The 20,508-nt window shown below is 39.3% G+C and overlaps 1 protein-coding gene across 10 annotated transcripts in view; it reads left to right on the top strand.

Annotated features, from left to right (window-relative positions):
* The window catches only part of LGSN (lengsin, lens protein with glutamine synthetase domain), a 103,808-nt gene that overhangs the window by 42,391 nt on the left and 40,909 nt on the right, over positions 1-20,508 (top strand). The window contains exon 3 of one of the 10 annotated variants that reach the window (XM_068937458.1): positions 16,768-16,884. The exons of the other annotated variants lie outside the window; for them this stretch is intronic. The gene's annotated coding sequence lies outside the window, so the exon portion shown is untranslated. The remainder of the gene's footprint in view (positions 1-16,767; positions 16,885-20,508) is intronic. 10 annotated transcript variants of the gene reach the window in all.

Here is a 20,508-nt window from a genome sequence, read left to right as displayed (position 1 = left end):
TGTTTGGAGAAACAGGAACTAGTCTCAGGCCTGTATACTGCACTCAGAAGCAAAACAGAAAAAAATGCTTGATTAGTATCAAGGAACAATTTTGAAAACCTGTTAGCAGTCACAAATATTTTTTCCCTCTGGAAAGCATACAGAATACCTAAAGTTTATGCAGAAGAATGCTTTCTAACCCAATTAAAAGCCCAAGCAGCTCTGCAGTTTATGAGTCGCAGTAGATGTCTAGGTTTAGATCTAAAGGTAAGTAATTTTTGCCCCTAGTCCTGGTTACTGATATTTGTGGAGGGTACAAATTGACTTTAGGGATTCCTAGTTTCTTTAATGTCATCTGGCATCCATGATTGTGCTGGCCTGGAGTCTTGTGCTACTCTTTGGCCTGCTTACATTTATTCTTGGGACTGCTGTCCAACACAAAGGTGTAAGCTGTACTTGATCCTCCTCCTGCTAAAAATAACAATAACAGATGCTAAGGTGTTTAGGGTCCAACAACAAAAAAAGCCTTGCTTTTGACTGAGATTTTTCTCCTTCTATAAGAAGTTCAGTAAGCTCCCCTCACTGCCTGCCCTTCAATCAGTTACAGGTGTTATGGCTATATCTAGGCAATTTACCCCATGGATGATATGTGGGAATAGGGTTTGCACATAAGAGAACACAAGATCATGAAGTAAATAGAGGTCCCCCCAAAATAACCAAAATTATTTCTGATTTCAGGGCATTTATTATTAATATTACCCTATAAATTCTTATAGGGGTGCTACTATTTAGAAAGAGAAAGATGTCCAAATCACAGGAAAGGCTAATTCCTATCTATCCTGCTGCAGCCTGCTGTCAGTCAAGTGTGGACACTAGTTTGAGTGACAAGTCGTTCTCCTCATACTCTTTGTGGTAATATAACATTTGGAGACAGAAAGCAGACAATTTCACTGGGCTCCAAAGAGAGAGCGCAAGAGACATCTTGACCTTGTGAAGTAGCATTTAGGGCATGCATTGGGAGAACAATTACCTGGATTTCGAAGTGTTTCTATGTTCACTGTTGGTATTTGAGTATTGTAGGTGCCTTTTTCATCCATCTAGTCCCTTATCTTGTGCATAAGGTACAATCCTAAGTGATATGGGCTTGAATTTCCTCCAGCAAAAGAGAGCTCTGAGACTGCATATCTACCTCTCCAAAGGAGATATGACATCAAACTAATGTTCATGCATAAAGTTTAAATGGCATGCATAAAGTTTAAAGTTTAAAGTTTTAATGACTCTGTGCCCTCAGCCTCCGTTTGTGTTTTAAATAAGCATAGTAAGCCCTGCTTACAGATGAAGCCTTCAAAATATGACTGTGGGAACAAGCCCTCTACAGAAAAGTCTGATTTTTAGATCTTTGAGGATGGAGTAGCTTATCTGCAGAGCGAAACAGAGCCCAACCACTGTGTTCACTGTGTTTAGAGGTCCCTATTGACTGACTTTACAAGTCTTCCCACTCAACATGTGCATTTTGGGGGAAATTCCATTATCTATATTTATTTCTACTGTTTTCCACACACTATTTAGAAAATCAAAGTATCTAACAGAAGGTTCAGAAACTCATCTGTGGTGGACAGATACACAAGATAGACACTGCAATGTTTATATTTAATAAAGGACTTCCCTACAGGTTGAAACTATATATCTAATACATATTTCATCCCCTAAAATTCATGAATCTGCACAGTTTAAGAGTTCTAGTTTCTTGTTCCTTTCAAAAGAGCAGAGTGTCTGCTGTACGTCTCACATTCCTTGACTACTTGTCTTCAGAAATTACAGACTGTTTCCCATTATTACGAGACACTGCTTTAGCCAGTAAACAGAGGGGGCTGTGGGTAAAGCTAGACCAGATCCTAGGGTAATTAAGAACAACGTTTTTGTTTTAAATTCAGTGCAAGGAATTCTGATTACTAGAAAATATTTGATGACAAAGAAATAAAACAATAATTATGTGGGTTGTATGTACACTGAGCTGGAATACTAATCCAAACATATTATTGAAGATAAACAGCCATAGGGGATTTCTGATAATTTGATGTTATTTCTAATTCAAGAATTAAAATAAGCATTCACAAAATCATGCAGATGTATTTGGCTGCCTTTTGTTAGAACACACACTAACTTCCTTTGTCTTTCCTATTTTCTTCTAGTATTTATTATATTTATTGCAGTGCCTTGAGCTAAACTTACTGTGGACGGAAACTAACTTTTCATGGGGTAGAAACTAGCTATCTATTTTATGCTTACATAGCATCTGCAACATACAGCTTAACTGAAACTGTAAGGGCTAAATAATAATAGTTTAATACACAGCAAGATAAGAATTCATATCCAGTGATGGGCTATGTCGAATTTTAAGACCTATAATATCCTTTAAATAGCTTTTCAAGTGATAGATAAAAGAAATGTAACATTAGATAAAACTTTCTACTGTCAGACTTGAACAGAATGCTTTAGATACCAATGATATTGGTAAAGCCCTTGGACTGAACTTTTTTTTTCTCACAGGAAAACTTTAATGAAGAAGTACTTATACACTTCAGCTGCTTTTTGGTGCTGTGTCAGGGCCCCCAAGGCATCAATAGGCCTTAGCAGCCCTTAGTAGCCTCTACTGGGGCCTCCCATGGGCAGAGGAGCCCCATTTCAGCTCAGCCTGGCACCTTCAGTCCCTGCCTGAGCTGTGCCACAGGAGTGCTGGCCTTCAGCCCTGCCTTTGGCCCTGTCTCCTTTCGCTCCTGACTTGGCTGCCTGGATGCAGTGTGGACCTGGTTCATCACTTGCCTTGTCTGGGGTAGTCGATGGACCCTGTTACCAGCCCCCAGCTCTGGCTGCCATGGGGCTATGCCCTTTCGTTGACGGGGCACCGCTTGTGCTGGGGCCACCCTCAGCTCCCGGCTCACCTTCCCTTAGGGAGCAGCTGGCCCTCACTGCTTGCTGACAGTATGTTGCCAGCTCTATTTGAAGCTGGAATTAGTAAGTGGAATTAAAAAGGACCTTTGCAGTGAGATATCAGCTTTCTGCTGATTGAAAAAAGAAAACACATTCTATTAGTGACAAAAATGCATTTTTTGCTAACCCTAAAGTGTGCAATTTTTTCTTGACTCTTTAATTGTTTTCTTTGCACGACTTAAATACTATCATGTTGAAACATTTTGAGGGAAAAAAAAGCATATTTCCAGCTGCAAGGACACAGCAATTTTTGGAATTAAAACACGTAGTGTTTGCTGCAAAGTATTCAGTATATGCTGAACCAGGATGTGGCTGTGGTTATGGCAGAAGCATTTATGAACAATTCCATACTGAGGTCTAGGTGAGGGGTGAAAGCTTCTCTAAGTAGCTCCAGAGCCATTGGTCTTTCCTTAATTTTTTGTTTTGTTTTCCTCCCAACAGTTCCTGCATCAGAAATACTGACTGCTTTATTCTACTGTAAACCATGTTGTTAGCCTGGAATTTCTGCAGTGCACTGTATTTTAATGCCTGGATTTGGGTGTTTGTGCAGGTGGCTTAAAAAAGGATCCCCCGGCTTTGCACCACCACTTAGTTCCTGCAAGTGAAGATCTTGGTACCTGTCATAGCCCAAAAGAATGACCACATTTACTCCTGTGTCTAACTTGCCTTAGTAAGAATAAAATCTTTCAAAGGCTAATGGCAAAGGGAGATGATCTGTTTAGCAAAACATGCTTTTTAAAGTATCTTCTTTACTAGCCTCTGAAAGGTACTCAAAGCCCATTCTAGCGCAACTCTTTTACTTGCAAAAAACTTGGACTCCTTTGATGGGGAATGTGCATTGTATAAAGGGCTTCACATAGGCTGTGGGCCAACATCCCTTTCTGAATTTAGCTCTGTCAGCTGAAGCTATTAATGGCCTTAGATGTCTGGTCATCTGGTTGTTTATGACCCTGCTGCCAAAAGGCTTGTGAATTCATTTTCTAATTTAGTTTCAGGCAAGATCAACTGGATAATCAGTGACAGTGGTGAAACAAGACCATGTACTAGTCCAGATAACTTTGCCTGAAGCCAGTCAGGCGTTGCTCACAGAGTACCTCTCACAGAAGGGTTGTGGAGTCAGTAACCTCCAACAGACACATGGTAACAAACAACTTGGGATGGCAAAGGTTTTCAGCCAGCAAAAAGAAAATTTGCACTGCCTAACCTGGTGGCTTTGTAATGCTACCTTTCCACTTTTGCATACTTAGTGACCTGAGTTATGTTAGTTTCAATGATGTGGTGCAAACATAGTGGAATACAAATGTGCTTCATTGTGGGCATAAGAAAACTAGGTGGTGATGAGTAACCCATAGTTTCGTATTTTCACTGAGAACAGTTCTGAAATACAGCCTGCAAGATGCATCAAGCAGAAAATAAGAAGCCATACCAAAGCAAGTTATTAAATAATAATCTTACAGTTTGATTAAAATAAATTTCATCTCCCAATTGTTCCCCCTCCAGATTTCTCAGTAATTTGAGATGGCTAGATTGGCATAACTGGCATCTTTTTTTTTAATCTCCTTTTTCCTTATGCATAACTAAATATTTCATATGTGTAAATACGTATCAAATATACATTACATACATACATAAAACTGTTGTTATACTTGTCTCTGTTATATGCTATTCACATTTATAAAGAATAAATTTTCACTGCGGTTTCAGTGAATTGTATGGAAAATCTGGTATCTGATGTCCCAATATTTTAATCTGATTTATCAACTTATAAAAATTCTTCCTTCAATTAAATTACATTTACACTTTCAGTACGTTGGAGATATAACAAAACAATTCAATTTGAGATAGTACAGATATCAAGAACAGCAGAGACTGCTTTGGGGTGGATAGCATCTGTGATGCTGCATTTGTATTATTTTTAGTGACTCTAGAAGCTCCAGGAGGGTTACACAGAGAAAAAGAATTTCAGGAAGTTAAATACAGTGAATTAGAAAAAAAACCAAGAATGCAGGTCTATCTTTGACTCATTTATTATTTTTGTTTGGCATTTCACCTAGAAAGGAAAGATCAAGTCAGAACTAAAAAAATCAGACAGCACTTTTACAAGATGCCATACACATTCCTGCAAAGGACAGTAACCTACACAAACTAAGCCCAGAAAACAAGCCACAAATCTGTAGTCAAAGTCAAACACCCAGAACAAAGCAGACAAATTTTTGGCAAGATTTTTTTTTTCTATAGTCTATTTCAGGATTAATTTGTGGTAGAAATATTTACTATTGGATGGAAAAGACACTAGATCAGTGTGTTACCACATCATATTGGGTCTAAATATCTTGGGTTGGTAGCTGTTAGTTTGTATCTGTAGTAGCCTTGTCACAGAGCATCCAATCTGCTGGAATTTTCTATTGTGTCATGTGAGGCAAAGTTGCTCTTGACCTCTGAAGAAAAGGGAGAGGTTTCAAAAGATTTAGAAATGTATTTTCAGCAAGATGGACCCTGAACACAGCCTGTTCCCTAACTGTAGGCTTTGTTAAATGGCTAAAACTCTGCCACCCTTTCCTGGTGGGCACGTGCAAGTTACTTGCATGCTGATTCCAGGAAGAGACTGCAGAGATCAACAGAGGGAGGTTACATGTCTAAGACTGGTATGGAGAATCTTATGCGATGCTTATGGAGGGGCTATTGCCTTCATAAAGTAATCTATTTTCTTGTATAATGAGGGTTATATATGGCTTAAACTCCATCTAGTACCCTGTCTAGTGTCTGTTTTTGACTACCTGCAGGCCGTAAGAGGTATTCAATCAACAAGAAATATTAAGGACAGGAGCTTAGGTGGAATTTAGAGAGTCTAGAGATAGGTTTTGGTGTGCAGCTGCCTAGAACGTGCCAACAGAAACCAGCACAGAGGTGTGTGTGCAAGGAGTGTACTCAGGGGTTCACAGCAGCCAAGTACGTCTCCTTGGGGCTTCACAGTACTGGGTTCACTTCAAAGATATACCTCTCTTTACTTAGCAGCCTGGAAATTAGAGCACTTGCCCAGGAAATTGCAGACCTTGGCCTGCCTTGCTCTGGGAAATGCTGAAAACACACCTTCCACATCTCCGAGTGTAGGGAACATCTGGCTGCTGGATAATCTGCAGTGGGGATGAAGCTGGAGCACTACACAGAGAGGACTGCAGAATTCATGGAACGGGAAGAGAGAAGCTCGTAGGGGAAATGTCTGCTCCCTACACTGTTTCTACTTTTTATCTCATCTCTGAAATGGATAATGCACAAGCAGAACTCAAATCATGAACCAGAATCAGGAATAGTCTCTCAAAAGGGCTGCAGAGAGATGCTTATCCTCTCAGGTTAGTGCAAGCTATAAGGCACCAAATATGGACAAACTGGGTATAGACAGGGGCCTGAGGGTCCCATTCCAGCCCGGCAACTGTAACACTGGTTGCAGCTGATGGAATCTCAGCAGTATGAGAGGTCGCTTCTGGTCTAGGCATGTTCAGCCCAAATTATCCAGATTGTAAGTAGGTGAGGTGAATTTCAGCCACTGTGACTCTACTCCACTTGACTCTTTCAACAAACTGGCTTATTTCACAAACTATGTGTAACGTTGATGGATTTCATTTAAGTCCATGGGGGAAATGTTGTGAAAACAGATGTAAAAAATGCAGTTTATTACAGACATGGCCTTATTAAATTGAAGGACAGTAAGTGGAGAAATAGTTTTGATTTTTCTTAATAATTTAACAGACAATCATAGGCATTCACTTGGGAAAAAATCTATTGTTTACTCAGCAGCAAACTAGGTAACGGTGAGATATGCTCCATTTAATGCAGGTTAAAATGTAAAAGCACTCACACTAGGTTGTGTTGTATGAACTGCATGCTCCAACTATTCTCTTCAGTGCATTCAAAAAATGAATGGTGCAGTGTTTTGCAAGAACCACCTACAAAATCTTTTCTCCACCTTAGGAAAGTTCAGCACCCTTTTCTATAGAGAACTGATTTTACCACCTCAGAAAATTCTAAACCTAATCCTAATTTTTAGGATTTTGCAAAGATATTTATGTTGTGTTTGACTTCATTAGCAAGCTAAGAGATGCACCTGAACATTCAGAAGCAACTGTGACACTTCAGCTTATAGCTTGATAATAAAAAGGTAGAAAGTAGCTTTCCATCCCTTAAGAGATTGTTTAGATTTGGGGAGATTAATAACAGTCATAGATTGACCTAAACCAAGACTCTAGCTTCAGAAACTTCCTGGGTGATAATGGCACAAAGCCAGGTTTAAATGGGAATTTTGTAGGGTCCCACAGGCTGCGCCAGGTCCTAAAATCCAAGAGCCCTTGCATTTGGCATCCAGATCAGAATTTTCTTATAGCACAGACGCAGGTTAATTTATCAACCTTCAGTCTGACAGTCAAGCAAATCTTGACATCTAAAATTTATTTGTTAGGTTTTTGTGTCCAACAAAAATGAGGCTTATGCAATTGTAAGTGCTGAGCTTATTCCTGCATATGTGATGGTCTCTGAAGTCCCCTCTAATAACCGAAAAGTACTGTCTGATTTCTGCCACATTTGGCAAAATAGTAGATATCTAAAAAATAATTAATCTCCAAGTTTTATGCAAATAAATGAGCAGTTAGAGAAGAGAAATTCTACTAATTAAAGCCTGTAGTGGGAATTTATACACTATTAGACTGTGCATAGAATGTGCATGAAAAAGAGACCTGGAACCTAGAATGAAAAACTTTATTCAGACAGCACAGTTTGTGAAAAGGGGTGCTTCAAGTGCTCACATTTGGCCAAAGTCAATCAACTACAAGGCACAAGTTCATAGGAAACCAAGCTTTATTAGCTCCAGTGTTCAGGCAGTTATTTGTATTCTTTAGTAAATAATTTATTCCTTCATTTTTACAGTCTGCTGTACCTCTGGTTTTAGCTGGATTTGGGAGCAGACAGGCAGTAAACTGTGAGAAAGGCAAAAGCATTTCTAACCAGTCTAAAGCAGAAAGTCTGGGCAGTCATGTGAAAAAAAATTATTATGAGATTTGTGGACCAGCTGCAAAATCAAATAGGTTTAGTTAATAAGCATCTATTATTTATAGTGCTTCTTATTGCAGTCTTTCTCTAGTCTTTCTCTGTTTCTAAATGGCTATCACCTTAGTATAATAAATATTAATTCTAGTTATCCAAATCCAAGACTTTTCTCTTTCCTTGATACATCACTTCCAACAACAAACTTATTGCTAGGCCTAAACCTTTGTTTATTCCTTTTGTTCTTCATATTTCTATCTGAGAAATAAAGCTTTTTCCTGAAAGCTTTATCAGAGTCTCTTCTAATTGTGCAATCGTGTATGAAACTATCTGCAAGGAAACTGTATCAATGTGTACATACATTTGAGCTTTATGCAGCAAAACCAATGAAATTATGGAGCTCATATTCAAGGAAGGCAACATTGCTGCAGCCCAACCACAAGATCAAAATGACTCTAGTTTATGTCTGTGTTAATATTACAAATTCACTACTGAATCAGACAGAAACTTCTTCTGCTTTCTCCCCTCTTTTTCTCTGATGCCCAGTAAATAAAATAAAATGTAATGTTTCTAGCATGTAAATGGTAGCCTCAGTAGCTAGCATTTAAGCTTAAGAATATTTGCAGTAGGATTTCCTAACAGGCCTCATAGAAAGAAAGGTTCATTGTTTGAAGCCCAATTCATCTTTTGGATAAGACTGATCAAAATATTTTATACAGATTTTCATAAGCTTTTTACTCACATTGTGTATTGTTTGGTTTAGTGATCACAGCTGAAAAGCATGATTTTAATAAAGAGGTTGAATAAGGAGATTAAAGTAAGATGTAGGGGCTGCCTCATTCCAATGGTAAACAGATTTTAATCAAAGTAAGATAGGTTATGTATAGTACATGGGTTGTCATTAATTCATGTGCTTATTGCTTTACATTCATATTTAAAGTAGCCAAGATATCAGTGATGATAAGAAAGATTACTTTTTAATTACCAGCTGAGCTCCCTGAATATGTTTTTACAATCTCTTCTGGTTAAGTAAGCATCCCCAAAACACCCAAGAATCAATGATTTGTGTAAAGGCCAGTATAAGGAATGATTAAACTAACCTCTTGGAATACGTCCCTTGTGCAAGGCCAAATCCATGCTCCTGTGAATGACTATGGTAACTACAGATTACTTAACTTAATTTAGCATTAGATGAAGGAAGTAAAAGAAAACAGACTACTAAGACTCGGGCCATGTGTGCGATGAGACACATACATAGGTGCAGTGCTCCTGGGTCCCCAGACAGGGTTAAATGGATTGCCAGCTTTGGAACTGGGAAGGAATTTTGCTGCAGGTTGTAGTGGCCGGGGACTGCCCAGGGTTTGGAAGTTTCTTGGCTTTCTTAAGATCATGCGGGTGTATTCCACAAGATCACATTCCTACAAGAGCTGGAGGGAAGGTGCCATGATCCGGGCTGCTCTTTGTGCCTGCTGCTGTGGCTGGATTCTGGCTCCAGGACACTGCTCTCTCTGAGCCTGCTCTGCCTCTTGCAATTCTCCAGCGCTGTGAAGACACATAAGATGACAAGTGTGAGAGCCCTGGTGTGGGCACATGATTACCAGCACCTTTAGCTATTAATCTGCAAACAATTTTGCATAATAGGCATTGACTGAGACCAATGCAGTACTTAATTTTCAGTCTTTCTGGGGATGAAATAGTCTCATCGGGCAATTTTTATGTAAAGGAGTTCTACTGCCTTTGTTGTAGTGTTGAAACCTTCTTCAGGATGTTTCCCTCATGAAAACTTTAAAAGCACTTGACCTCTGGCCAAAGGTATGGTTGTGCAACTAATGTTGCAGCCCAAAATGTTTGAAAGTGAATGACCTGGAGCTTGCACAGGCTGAGGCTGAGCAAGCAGATCCTGGGAAAGTAAAATCCATTTAATTGTACCTTCTTGTCGTTACAATAATATTTATACAGAGACAATGTTATATTGTGATACATTCATTAAAAAAGTGTTTTCCAGATGAATGACTAATCACACAAATCTGTAGCTCACTTTGGATACAGGTAACCATAGTAACTTTTGTTGCCTAGCAACACCTTTTTTATACAGCTGAGAATGTTCTTGTTCATGCCACTTTCTATGTAGCGGGCCAAATTCAGCTGTCACACCATTGTAAATCCAGAATAACTCCCTTGACGTAGAACAAGTTGTTTTGGATTTATCCTGCAATCCAGGAGATTAGAATTGGAATTGGTGGTTTTAGCTGAAAAAGAGAAAGAATGCCGGCCAGCGTAAGGGAGTGGGCTAAATACTGATCTGTCTTCTAGCAGCACAGACCTGGTTGTAGCTTAACGGCAGTCTCTGACTCAGAATATGACTTGATGCAAGTTCTCAGTTGCGTAAGAGGACAACTGTGGCACAAGGGCTTAAAAAAATTCTCGTACTTTCTCCATGAACTTGCACAGCAGTTCATTTGGGGCTAAATTTAAGGGAACTGATTAGTTTTTCAGCCCAAACATAGAACAACTATTACTAAACTAGGATCTGGCTCCTTTACCGGGTGAAAATCAGCATTAATTCTTTTACTGACAAAGCAATGCTGATTTATGTCGTTCTAGAAAATGACGACATATTTATTTTTTAGATAAAGTTTAAAAAATATATTTATGAAAAGGCTACAAGTCTGATTCTCCCAATTATGTCAATGTAATCTGAGTTAATTGCAAATTAACAACAGTCAATTTTATTGGATTTGGTCATGAAGGGGCTTCTCAAGTGCTGCTGGTTTGTGTATGTATTACATGACTCACCAGCATCTGCTCTTGGTTTGCAGAGGTCTGCAGGTTGATGTCACAGCCTTGGGCTGTCTGTGTTTCAGAGCATTTTCCCAGAAATAACGAGTTGCCACTGTTTTTCACCTGAGCACTTAGCCAATATTTGTGGTCTAGATGGATTGTTTGCACCAGGAAGACAAATTGCTTACATGACTCAGGTATTTTTAGTGCAACCTTGCCTGTTTGTAAATAGGGATGCCCTTTTTCTCGTCTCTGTCCCTGTCCTGTGACTCCCCTTGCCCCCTCCCCTCCCCCCCGCCAGGTAGTCCATATACTATTGCCTTGCAGTAGGAGCAAACAAAAGAAAATAGTTTCAGTGCTTAGAGTCCTGAGTTTGCCCTTTCAGGCAGTATTTTGCTGAACAATAACTCCTTCTTGGAAGCTTAGGGTTTTCTGGAATATCAATCTGTTTTCTACTTCTGATATATATGGACTTGCAATCCAATTAATGTGCCTTTGCAGTAAGTTCTTGGAAGCACCATTTCAACTTTGGTCAATTCTTGTTCAGGACTTCCACATACCACAGGTGGTGCTGTTTATGCTAAACCTTCCAGAGTAAGGAACTTGGTCATCTCTACTGCTAGATCATTAACATCGTCCCTGGTTTGGACTGGAGAAGCTCAGACTGTCCCCAGAAGTTCTTGGGCACGACTTGGGAGGTAGTATAGGATAGAGGTTATTTCCACTAGGTGCTTTGGAAGCAGCTACCATGCTTTCGGGAGAAAAGGTGTTCAGTGGTGCAGACATAGGCCATTCTGGTCTAGCTGGTTTCAGTGTCAGAGAAAAGTTAGGGATGTGTTTAATCTTCTGTAAAGTGTAGTATAATTGTAGCTGTAGCATTTTAACTGGTTTATTCAAGAAAGTTGCTTGCTTGCCGCCTCTTGAGCAGGTTCAGCACGATTCCTTTCTCCAGACAGAGAGACAGACAAGCTGGGGACTCTTCATTTGCTACATTTCCTGATATCTGTTCAGAAAAGTAGTAACCAGGAAAAGTCCTGTTGGCTGCAGAAGTTCTTTAACCGATGTCCATCATGCTGAAGAACAATCTTTCACGGTGCTTACCCATTTCCATGGTGATGCTAGACTGAAAAGGACCACTCAGATCAACTGAGTGATGTTCATCTGTGTGTATCTGTTAATTCCTGTGTTGTAATTAGATTGGTAGCTATAGGGCCTTCTCCTGCACCTAGTAAACAGGGTTATGATTCAAGACTGCAAATAAGCTCTACAGTTCTGCAAAAAAGTAAATAATAATGACCTTAGCCAAGCACGGGGTCTGTGTTGCGCAGCGGTGTGCTGGCGTCCCTATACAGTGAGAAAAGAAGGAACTTCTTGCTCACTAGGAACTATTGTCCAGAATCTTCATAAGCACGTTTTTCCTTTATTTCTGTCTCTTCCTGGAGCTCATTGAAAGCTTTTTCATCATTTTTTTTTTCATCATCTCCTCTTTATTTTCCATTATTTTGCAAGTCCTGACTACTCCCACATTACCCCCTTCCTCTGATTCTGTTTATCCTATATCCTATGCTTAGCATTAGAGAGTTGTATTTTTTCTTTTGAATGCTGTTCCTTGCAAAAGGCATCCTGGTTGAATGTAATTTGTTTTTCTGTGTTAATTTAGGATAATAGTTCCCCTTGCCCCATTTGCAGCCCACATACTGATGCAACTTCCCCTTGTTTTGCTCCCAGATAAGTATTGCCACAGTACTTTAGTAAAATGATGTAGGACTCTGTTTACAAAAGAGTGCTTCTATGTATCTTACTGCTTTCACAGGAAGCTTAACAGCTTGCAGAACAGTAAGTGGCAAATGTTTAGTGCAACATTATGCCAACTTGAGGACAAACTGTTCCTCTCAGGAATGTTTTCAGCCTTAAATGAGAGGAAAATCCCCCTTGCAGAATGTGAATTCTTGGTGGGGGCGGGGAGCGACTGCCACTTATTTGTCTTGCCAACAGCTCCAGTTCTCAAGCACCTTCCAAGGCTTTCTTAGATCAACTATAACGTAGTTCAGCAGCAAGAACGATAAAGCTGTGACTGGCTTTTTCAGAGGAGAGAGGATTCCACTGTTATGGATGAGGCAGTCAATCTTCTACCCTGAGTCAGACTGCAAACATTAGCTTGTGCACACAGATCCTGGGAGGATACTGAGCAGGGAGATATGAGGCCAGAACAAAGATATTAATGTGCATAAGCAAAGACTAGCAGCAAAGCTGAATACAAAGCAAGACAGAACAATTCAGAACTTAAACAGTGATGAGTCAGACCTGAAATATGTGGCTCTTCAGCCATGAATGCAAATCACCCATCAGGAAGATAAGCGGATATTAAGGAATTGATGATTAGCTTGTCAAAATAATGAAAGGAGTTGCATTTAATATCATTCTCTCTATTCCTGCTCCTAAGTGTTAAAAAATTCTCTGTAAGTGAGCTCTGTCCAGCTGTGGCATCCTCGATCTCGGATCTCATCCTCAGATTCAAATATTCTTCTAGCTTTCAGTGACTGTTGAGTCTAAGATTTATTATAGGGGAACTGGGTGGCAGTTATTTGAAAGTGGATCTAGAAGTTCCAGATGTGTAGCTTAGCTGGAGTCTGAAGGCACCAGAGAAAGTACATTATATACTTTCTATTTTATTTCCAGTCTTTGGGGCAAGGCAATACTCTGATGGTCTGAAGCTGACTGGATGCTGAGCTGATGCTGTGTATTTACCATAGGGAAAATACAGTGGGCTCCAGCTCATGGCTCTGAAAGTCCTGGCAGTGAAGATTGACATTGAAACAGCATGGAAATGAATAGGTACACAGACTGCCATGAGGTCTTCACAAAGTAAATAAATTTTAGCCCTAAATGTCCTTCACATAAGGAACATGGTCTTACAGGGGAGGGAAGCAGGAGAAGAATGAAGAACTCATCCGATAAAAACCATGATCTGATAGAGAAAGAAATGCTGTTCTTCACTCTAGTAAGGGATGTCTCCAGTATATCATGTGAAATACAATCATCTGGCCAGGAAGGCTCATAGGAGACAGCAGAGGATAAAGCCTTCTAGATCACAGGTGTGTAGAAGCAATAGCTACTATTTATTATGTAACAATGAACATTTTGACTTTCACGTTTTACCATAATATCATGTTTCTTTTTTTAAAAAAAAATATTTTTTCCGTGGAACACACTGATTTTGAGGAAACTCTATTTTTTGTGAAAAATCATTTTCACAAAATTCCTACCTGAGACATATGCATATACTTCAGTTATGTCTGGACAACAGGATGGGAGTGTTCCCTGGAAGCCCAGGTTGAGGCCCTGGTGGAGTTCACAGTGACCCGTTCTGGCTAAGGTGCCCAGATTTCCTTCTCGTGGAGACTTGGGGCAGATGTCACATTCCCAGGTCCTATTCTGACTTTGATTTGGATAAGTTCAATGTGTGCTTTCAGACTTCGTTGCTGGAAAGTCTGCCATGGCTTAAACATAGCCAGAAAGCACCACTTGGTGATTTGGCTATGAATTGCAAACATGGTAGACAGATTACCTTTGCAAAGCTGTGACTGCAGAAAAGACTTTATAGAGAAGGTACACTGGCCAGAGATAGGCCTAGAAGCTTAATTTACATTACAGTAAAAAAGTCAGAACCAGACATTTTAGTGTGATCCAAAATTTTTACGTTCATATTGAATGAAATATATTTCTTTTTTCACTAAAAAGTACAATTTTTCTGTGGAACATACTAGTCTTTTTATCTTACATACTTCAAAACTGATAGGCAGAATTGTTAGGGAGGTGAATTTCAGAGCCTTAATGTGTGAAGAAGAAACAGGTTTATATTGAAAAGGTTTTAATTTTTCAGGCACAAAGAAGCATTTTTGGGAAGGATGAACTAACTAGAAGATCCTCCTTGCTTACTCTGCAGCTAGCTTGTGCACATGGAATTTTGCAAGCTTTTGATGAATCACTTGAAGAGTGAAAAACATCTTTTAAGTCATACAGAAATCCTTCTTCAAATATAAATCCTGTCTTAGGGAAGAAAAAAGAAAGAACATGGATGATAAAATCATAGAATCACAGAATGGTTGAGGTTGGAAGGGACCTCTGGAGATTATCTAGTCCGACCCTCTGCTCAAGTGGGGTTGCCTAGAGCACCTTACGCAGGACCCTGTCCAGATAGCTTTCGAATATCTCCAAGGGTGTAAAAGTATGTACTGAGAAATGTAAAGAAAACCGTATAACATTATTATATTATAACATCTACTCCATTTTTCCTATGGAGTTCCACAACCAATAACTTTTGAAGTTTATTTCAGGTTTGATGATTGAATATTAATTCTTCAATGTGCTGTATGATATGAAGCCTGTGTTGTATGTATGATCATAATATGGACATATGATACAGCCTGTGCTTCCTCCTTACATCTGGGGTAGCAGTTAGTCTGTATTCATTAAAAAGAAAAGCCTGGACTTGGTAATTAAAAACAGGGTTCAAGACCTTCATTATGAGAGAGCTAAGACTAAAATGACAGTAGTTGTTGATTAAAGTATTATGCCTCTGTAAATTAATGTTTAGTATATGAAGTTTCATTAGGCACAAAAAAGACAAAGATAGAGGCATTTTTTTTAATTCACTAAAAAAGACAACATGTTTTATCCTCAGTAGAAAGTTAATTTCTAACTTTTTTTTTGCTTCGTGGCAGTTTTGCAACTGGGGCACCAACTCAAATGCAAAAAAATCTGAAAAAGTATTCTAGAAAATAAATGTATTTTCTTCCGTATCTTCTGCAAGCAGTATCCAACCAAGCTCCTGCATCTTTGATTCATTTACATATGGCATTAAGACTCCAAAGCAGGAATTCAGGAAGCAACAGTAGTCTGAAAGCAGCAATGGTTGGGAAGTTTTTGTGCTGTGCTGTTTTTCCCTCATTTTTATTAGAAGCAGTTGTATGAAAATTCTGCTCCTGGAACTCATTTATCTCCTGTGGAAAATTATCATAAGCATGTGTGTGAAAATAGTATTTTCTTATGGCAATCTACTGCAAGGTCACATATACCATTATGATGTCCAGTGGCAAAAATGAGGAACAGCACACGTTCCTCAGAAAGAGAATAATAACACTTCATTTATGCTGTAGTGTTATTGTAGATTAATATATGTTTCATTGCTCTTTGAAGATGAAAAGCACTAAATGATTGCTAAAAAGTAGTGCTAGTAGATAAAACTCTTAAAGAATAAAATCCTGTTTTCCTGAAAACGTTAATTTTCTTAATAATAAAAATAACAAAGCCATAGCAAAAAATCTCTTGTTACTACACCATAGACGGAGGAAGCTTTCCTCAAGAAACGTTTCCACAAGGCCACAGCAGTTCTCTGAAAGAGCCATATTCAGTGAACAGTAGTGGGTTTGATTTAGGTAAGGAAAAACAATTAGTAATTATCATTTCTTGAACAGAATATTTAGAGATTCCTCTTCTATGTGATGGGTTCCCTGTCCCATAAACTAATATAGCAGTAAAGAAGGAAAGGCTCTGCATTGAGCTAATTCTGATAAAACTCCCATTCGTACTGGGGTAAAGGCATTTCAGTAGCATGAAAGGCTTTTGGAAAGGAGACCTTCCACAGGAATCCACAGTATTGCCTTCTAAACTTTGATATCACAGCTATTTATTAGCCCGAGGCACAGGATGTCTGGTGCAAGCCATAATAAAGTCTAAGGGCTATGCAGTGAAAATCTGTTTTCCTAGATATTCACAAAAGAATTTAATGCAGAAGTCCATCAGCCAAAAGGCTGTATCATAATAAAACTTCTTTGTAAATCTCAAATACTTCCCTTGTTCCATGGCAACATGGAATCCCCTCAATTGAATAAATAGGTTCACAGGTTAATGACCCCTAAGAAAGTTTCATTTTTCATGGCATTCCTGGGGTATTTGGTTTGTCTTATGTTCTCACTTTAGGCTTAGCTATGAGACTGAAAAGGGGAGTCAAAATAAAGAACATCTGCCTGAAGACAGCCTAGCACAAAATCCAGGCAACCCTGAAAAACAGACTGAAGAACATGGAGAAACCGGAGTGTAAGTAGCCATGACGGATGAGTCACCTAGCTTAATAAAGAACAAACCTGAGATCCAAACCATGTTAGCTATCCATAGATTAAAACAGAATGATTAAACCCCTTCAGAACAAAAAGCCTTAATGTCTGGTCAGTTGTGTGTTGGAAAAGATACTTTTAAACAGACATTAAAGGTATAGAGCAAATATCAAAACTTCTTAAATTACCAAGAAGAAAACATAATGTTATTTTCTCAATCCTTGGAGCATTTGGCTGGCAGGGACAAAAGTACTCGGTGTTCTTTGGTGGGGGGGAAGGGGGTACGTCATGCCCCTAGAATTTCATTAAAACTATAAACAAAAGAGCTGAAACAGGCTAAGTAATCACAAGCAGAAACAGTTTCTTCCCTTAAAATTCAAATGGAAGTTAAAGTACATTGAGGGAAGAAATTTATTATCTTTGTAGTCTGCTGTCCTGCCATTGCCTAATAACATTTCCAAACAGTGCTGGGTACCTTTTGGAAGCAGAATTAGTAGGAGGATTGAATTTCTTCCCTCATTTCTTTCTACCTCATTGTCTTTTTGGTGGAAAAACTGAATACTGAAAGCCTGAGGCCTGACCTCATCAATTTTCAGCCCCAAACTTTTATAGTTAAGACTATACGCTTTTTATATGGAAATGCTACCTTGGTGCCTTGTGAGAATTTATATCAATTCGTTGTATCCCATCTTCTTTCCTGATTTTTAGGGCTTCACTATTTTCAGTAAAAATACAACATCTGCCAAGGAAAAAGAACACATTTTCATTAGTGTTTAGTAGAAACAATTTTCTGCTAAAAACAAACCAACCAAATGTCAAAATTTTCACAATACAATGTGATGCATGAGAAGCAAAGACTTATCTATGTTAGCCACTTGCAAAACTGTGGTAAAAGGCCTTCAAACTTTGATGTTACCAGCCCACATAAACTCACATATAAAAAACGATGCTAAAAGTATCATTTAGGATGCAGGCACTTGAAAGCTAGGGGTCACTACATCCACAGTTACCTCTGAAACAATTGCCTGATTCAGCTGCCATAGGAATCCATTCTCTGCATTAAATGTAAGAGGCAATATAAGGGGAAAAATAGGATGTGATTACGTAATTAAAGACTCTACTGAAATGCAATTGCAAAAGGAACCAGAATTAAGCTTGCCAGGAAATGATTTATCTGATGTTTCCTAACTCCCTGTGTCAGACCTAAGTTCTTCAGCCCACATTCCCCACCTGATGGACACGCTAGCTGTGGTCGCACAGTTGCATGGCCCAGCTGGAATACTGAAGCACTCATTTGCGCTATTCAGTTTGAGCCAGGGTGTCCTGCTAGAGTGACTCTTCAGCATCTGGACTGAAGCTGGCCAATATCTATTTTGCTAAGAGCACAAGCAGCGCTTTCTTGGGAGTGGCAGCATCAGGAAAAGTAGATCAAAGCAAAGAGCTTGCAACCTAAGTAATATTCTTTTTGCATATTAATTCTGTAGTTAATTCCTTAGCTGTTTGTTTAAAAAGATGGCTGAAACAGTTCTGTTACATGACACTAAGAATCTTCATTATCACTTTTGAAGCATGAATGGTCATCACCACATCACAGATATTAAAACTTTAGAACTGACATTTGGACAGTAGGAATCTGTTATTCTTTCTGGGAACGTGAGTCTATGTGCTAGAGCCCTAGATGCCCTTGTGAAGTAGAAAGGGTAGCAAATACATTGATTCTTCTGAAGAGTGAGTATGTGCTGTACACAGCACTCCCTGAGTATCGGTAGCCTCCTTTCAAGGCATGGGTGAAGGGATCTTGCTTGTTCTAGCATACGTTTCGCATTCCCACTTCCCATTTTGAGTTAGAGGTCCTCCAGCTCCCTCTGTGGTTATGCTAGGAAGTATGGGGTTGTTTAGGTGCTAAAGGCAGGCTGTTGGTTGGGTAAAGTATGATTCGCTTTTCATTCTTGGGCATGAAAAATGCTGAAGCCTGTAGGATGCAGCTCAGCTCCTTCTCACTGGAATGCAGTAATGACTCCTATCCTAGAATATTTGTGCGTTTAATTAGTTTAGTAGGCTACCAAAAAAAATCTGAAAAGTAAAATTGAGAGAAGGGGAAAGGGAGTTCTTAAAGGTTTGTATCTCAGCAGAAGATGAACAAAATGTAATGAAATGCAGGCACAATTCATTTGGAGTCTATATTGCTACTTCTTCCCTCCCCAAGTATCATAGATTTGGGTGAAAGAGTGGTGTGACAAGAAGTTCTCAGAAAAGGAGATGCAATACCATTTTATGACAGAGTTGTGGGACCACAACCAGCCCTATGTGGTAGTATCTCATTGTTGAAGCAATCACAGGAAGGTTACTGCAATATTTAAGTTGTTATAAGCAAAGCAAGACCTTGAAAACTACCATTATTTCTGCTAAATTCTTTTCAAGATGCTCAAGTGCAACTGTGCAAAGGAGTCCTTGACTCTGTGTATGGATGCTGAGTCATTCTGATGTCAAATGCCTGGAGCCTGTAGGAAATTGCAGGTTTGTTATTGCTGAGTCATAGTGGCATGTACAGCTTGTTAACATCAATTGGCATAGAAGGACTGGCGTGCCTCTCGCTCCCTGTATGCCTCCTTGTCTCTCGCAGGCTGGGAGGACTGTGGTCTGAACTGGAGATGTGCTGGAGAATAATGCGAGGAATACTAGGATAATGCTAGGAAATGCTAGGCATCGATGCTGTTTGTTTCCTGGTTGTTTCTTGAGCTCCTAATTAAAATTGAATGCTAGCTTGAGGAGGAATGAATATTATACAGTATGGGTCATTAATGACCTTTTAAACTCTTCTGGAATTTGCATTTAAAGATCCTTTTCCCTGCTGCAGTAATGGAAAATAAAAATGCAGGCTTTGAACTCTGCATGTCTGTTATACATGGTGCTAGTAGCACTACTTATTATGCGCTACAGAAGGTAACACCGAAGACAGGCTTCATTCCCATTATACAGTCCTATTTTTAGTTGTTTATACCTTTTTGTAGCACTGAGTTTAAGCCAAAACTTTTTATATTCTGCCTGTGCCCTGGCTGAATTCTGTAATATTTCAATCAAATAATTCAGTCCCTTCCATGAATGAGAGTAGGAACAATGTGAAATTTTGTTCATGTTAATACTCTGAGGTCTCGTCTTTGAAATGCTCCACCACCACCCTGTTTTGAATCAGAGATTTTAATTTTGTCAGGGGGCCAGCTCTCATGTCAAGAATAAGCTTCCTGTCAGCCTTGTGAAAATTCTCCCAGATTTTGTTGAAGACTTATAATTATGGCCATTACTATTCATTTAGATTCAGGACAGAGGTGAGAAAGAGGTGTTACCTTAGTCCTCTTATGGCTCTCCTAACTGACCAGATGCATATGTACGCTTTCCCCACAGAGTAAGTGTGCTTCAGCAGATAGCTTTGAGGGAACTCAGGAAAACGTTTCTTGTTCCAGACCACTTAAAACCTTGCACTGGCTCTGTATCACATAGAAAGGGAAGCAATATAGAATACAGCTGGGCTGAGAAAAGAAAAAATTGCAGGAAAGGAGATTGGTGAGGCAGGGCTCGTGGGGAGGAAAGAGAAGAACAAGGCAAAGTT

This window comes from Struthio camelus, chromosome 3, assembly GCF_040807025.1.
Source record: "Struthio camelus isolate bStrCam1 chromosome 3, bStrCam1.hap1, whole genome shotgun sequence".
NCBI lineage: Eukaryota > Metazoa > Chordata > Aves > Struthioniformes > Struthionidae > Struthio > Struthio camelus.
Note: the sequence above shows the minus strand (reverse complement) of the source record. Positions and strands in the feature narration are given on the sequence as shown.